This window comes from Nipponia nippon, unplaced genomic scaffold (genome assembly GCF_047370975.1).
Source record: "Nipponia nippon isolate SJK-2023a ecotype South Korea unplaced genomic scaffold, ASM4737097v1 scaffold_5, whole genome shotgun sequence".
NCBI lineage: Eukaryota > Metazoa > Chordata > Aves > Pelecaniformes > Threskiornithidae > Nipponia > Nipponia nippon.
Window position 1 is genome coordinate 27,155,789 of NW_028262369.1, and position 4,779 is coordinate 27,160,567.

The following is a 4,779-nucleotide window of genomic DNA, read 5'->3' on the forward strand; positions in this document are numbered from 1 at the left end:
ACTGTGCCTTTATTTGAAACGAAAAAAGCCCATTAAAATTCTTTTAAGTAACTTGCTGTCATTTGCTTTAAAAAAATGAATAATCAAAACACAAAGAGTAAAAGGAGGTTTTGTCTCCAAAGCAGGAAGGGAAGTATTTTTCAAACCTAAGTATGCACAACAGAGCCTGGCCACGAGCCCATTGGCATCTGTGTGTTGATCCAAATGAACTTCAAGATGTCTGTTCTCCCAGAGGACATGTACTGTTTTTAAAAAAAAAAAAAAAATCCATGACTGCTTTTAATCTACCTGAAATATGGGATACAGACACAGGATATTTTGTACTTGTTTTATACTACCCATGTTCCTTTTAGCCTGCTGCAGCATTATTATATATTTCTGTTCCTGTATCAAAGTATATAACTAACATTTCCCAGAGAACCCACCCAGGCCCATATAAAGCCAGCTGCTTTTAAGTTAACAATGAATTCTTCTTACAGATACAGGGTACAGAACAGCTCACACTGTCACTCCAACAAATTACCCTGCTGTTTATTTAAGTAATAAAGGAATTTGTTCCAAACAGTTGAGTTTTTTTCCAGCATCTGTTCTCCACATGTGGTTTGCTTCCTCAAGTGTTGATTTTTCATAGTTAAGAGACTTTTTCCTGCCTTTTATCCACCAGGCTAATTGCACTTTTATTCTTTTCTGTTTAACGAGAGCTGACATCCAGCTCAATGCCCTGTAAAACAGGAAGCGATGTAGTTCCTGTTCCAAGGAGGTAACAGTTTAAACTGACCTCAGATGAATTAGACATATGGGAAATGGACAAACCCAGCTCTGTGATTATTTGAATTTTTTTCTCTCGAGAGATGTAGTCAAGTCCCTTTGTCCTATCATCCCGCATCCTGAAATGATCTATTGCCCAAAAGAATAGTTCCTTAACCCAGCTGCCACAAACCATGCTCAGCTGTTCACAACCTCCTCACCTGAGCAAACTAATCTCTCTGCTGCTTACCAAAGGGATTCCAGATTACCTCGTACTAGGACGACTCGCTTTACACAAATAAAGCCATGATGAGCCACCTGCCAGATTCTCCATTCCGTTTGTAACACTTGCAGTTATGAACACCTGTACCAGGCACTGTGTCACACACCCCCATGAAGTTATTCAAGAGGTAAGGTCAGCCCCATACAACAACATACAGCTGCAGTAACTGCCTTCCCCCTAGACTGCCTCATCTGCCCATGGATACGCCCTCATTTATCCAGAGAGCTCTCTTGCAAATATCCCCAACTCAGAATTTTGTAACAAATTCCTATTTGTTATCTTGATCAACATAGGAACTGAGATTTCTTGAAGCAGCACATTTTCTCAAGGAAAGGAGCCATGTTCTGACCATCAGCTTTTCTTCTCACAACTCAAATTGATTATACGAAAAGCAGCAATCACTTTTGAAAATGCATATGGTATAAAGGGTGGAAGTATCATGTACTGCATTGTACCTATTTCTGACTAGGCAAAGCGGCAGGACTGAAACACAAAACTCAAGTAAAAGTTTAAAAAGAAAATCTGTGCTCCAAAACCAAAGCATTCACTCAAATTCCTGGAAGCCAGATCTGCCGAGTCAGGCATTGCTCTGCTCACTGACTCCAACTCTGACAAATCTATTTGCTTCTCTTATAGCAATGAAACATGTTTTACGTTTTTTCTTTATTATGAAAATTCATATCTGAAAGAACTACGTGAATTTTACAGAAGATAAGATATACCTGCCAACCTGACAGCATCTCTGGCTGTCAAATGATTAACACATTTATCACAGCTGGTAAAAAAAACAAAACAAAAAAACAAAAAAACAAACAACAATAGCTGCAAAGCATATTCACCAGAGTCCATGAAGAAGAACAACCCTCCCAAGCATTTTAATGTATAAAGCTGAAATTTTGCTCTCATCTGAACTGGGAGTCTGAGAACACTAAACCCTGTGCCTAGAGGATTAAGTTTTTTCTTTACACAAGGCCTTTGAAACCAAAAATTTAAACTTTGCTATGTTCAGTGACTAGCCACCTCTTGGTATCTCTAGCTACCTTTCTGCTCTCAAAGAATCAAGTTAACAGAATTGCAATAACACAAACTTCAGAAGAAAGGCTGATCTGAAGTTACAGAGGATTTTAGCTGAAGAGGTGCTTAATGCTCCTTGGTCAAGAGAGCATTATGGAGTGAGAAAGAAAACCTTTGTAAAGAGCTTTCTAAAATGGTACAAACTTAGGTAATGCTTTGAGTTATGCAACAAAGTAAGTAACAGAACTTAAAGACAATGTCAAAATCTGCTCTGTATCACAGAGCTTTGTCTACTCCCTCATCATGATGAACAGGGCAAATGATTTCTGTCCACTGTAGAATTTATTTATTCAAAGTTATCAGATTCTAAGGCTGCAGAATGAAAATGGGGGATCTGGGATTTTTAGAAAAGACCCCTCACACACACCTCACTCCCAGAAAAAGGAAAATCGGAAAAAGCATTATATCATACTTTAAAAATTCTCAGGAAGTTATGACACAAAGAAGGTGCTGGAAGTGAAGGAGTAACACAAGACAGATGTCTAAATAAGATGTTAACTGATAGATGGAGTAAATATACGACTTTGTCCTTTACTCCATCTTCTTAAATACTGCAGAAGGAGAAATACAAAATTGACTAGTTCTCTTCCTTTCAAACAGAGAAAGTAGGCTGTGCTAACCTCTGCATTAGTCCCTCTAGCTACAAACGGTAAGTGAACTAAACATCTATATTTAACCTGGGATAATGACATCATATCTGCAAGTGCCCGAACCCAAAAGTCCTGGGCGTGTACAAACCTAGAGATTTCTCTGAAGGCCAGGGTCTCAGACTTGGATATCCTTTCTCTTGGTAGCAAACAAACTCCAAAGTTATTTTTGCAGGTTTTTTTTTTTCTTTTAATATTCCTGTGCAGCTTTTTTTCCCCTTAAAAAGTGATCTCAATCTGCAGGTGAGCACATCTTAGCCAAACTTTTATTGGTATGGATTACTATGATCCATTTTAGCTTGTTTATACTTCAAAATTCATTTGCTTCTTCAATTAAACAGTAGCCAAGAATATGTTGCGTCTATGCTCAAAATTCTTGGAAAAGGCAGGTTCAGACATCTACCCAAAGCTCTTCTGGTGGTATCAGTGATTCAAAAGGAGGACAAAGCTTGCTAATGAAAGGGTATACGTGCAACTGTGTAGAGGAACAAACTGTTTTCAGTACAGAATTACTGCTGCAATCCTGCAATTCCCCTTTATTTTAACCCACAAGCCAAATGGCAAGAATTTAGGAAAAAGCAGTGGATACATTAGCAAATGTTATTTTGTAGAGTGCTAAACCTGCGTTCGTTTGACAGACCTGACTCCTATCTACTATAATCCTTTGGGTAAGTCAATAACCAAGTCCACAAGAGGAAACCTGATTCGTGTAACCAGATTGTATTTTAAGAAGTCTTCAGTGGAGCAAGGCAATATCTGTCCTATTCAACACTAAACTAATGCTTTGGAAAAGAAGATGAACAGTGGGGTGATAAAAGTTGATTTCATCCAGATTATTAAAGACGAGGGCTGAATACAAAAGCTGCAGACAGGTCTGAACACTGAGTGCCTGGACAGTAAAACAGACAGTTGAAATTCAGTATAAATAAACCAACGAATATGCAATAATTTAAAAAAAAGTTTCAGCCTCACAGTGTAGAAATAAGCACTGATTTAATATGAAAGAAATGAGGCCCCAGTTTTAAGAGATTAAGAAAACATGAGCTCAAAACTAGCCATGGTCAGAAAAGCAACTGGGTAAAGAAAAATAAAAGCGGAAAATGCTCTTGTACCTTGAAAGCTTTTTAACAGGACAATCAGAATGCAGCATACAGGAAGGATACATGGATGGCCAAAAGGTTACAAAGGCCTGTCCATGTGACACAGTTAAATAGAACATCCTCTTCTTTAGGCTGTGAAGCCTGAAGGTGATAGAGCAAGAATATAAATACCAGGAGTGCTTCAAAGCTGCTCACTGTTTCTTCTAGTAAGAAACAAAAACAAACCCACCAAAAAAACCACAACAACAAAAAGCAACCAAGAGGTATAAAATAAAGCTGCAATGTATTAAGATAAAAAGGAATAAATTTAATTCCACATGACACATAGGTAAGCTACAGAAATTCTTGACCCATGCTAAAAAGCCATCAAGGATTCAGAAAGGGACTGTACAAACTCATGAAAGACTATCCACCAAGAACTTTAGATACAAACATACCACTTCTGGCTCAAATTTGTGAGCTGGAAAAAAAGAAAATCACTGGCATCTAGTGAAGTATTCTCGGTAAACAAGTGCTCAGGCCATCTTAATATTCCTTCCAAGGTATCAACGGTCAGAAAATATAGTGGGCTAGATCAATTTTTGGTCTGATTCAGTACAGTTATTCTTACTGCTCAGCAATCTGCTAGTCATTCACACCAGATAAGCAGAATGATTGGCTTGAATTAGCTAATTTTTATTATGATTTTAGTTAAACCAGGGAAGTGGAAGTTTATGTGTAAGTTCTTCAGTCATGACACACATATGTGAGGATATGAGGTGTATATACTGGACCAAGATGTAATTTATGGAGTATCTACCGACAATGCCCGAGGAGGAAAAAAATGAATGGCTGCAGAAGCCCTTCATGACCATCTGTACAAAACAGTCAGTTCAGAGCATTAACATGAATCCCATGTTTACAAATCCAAAGAAGCGACACACAGAAG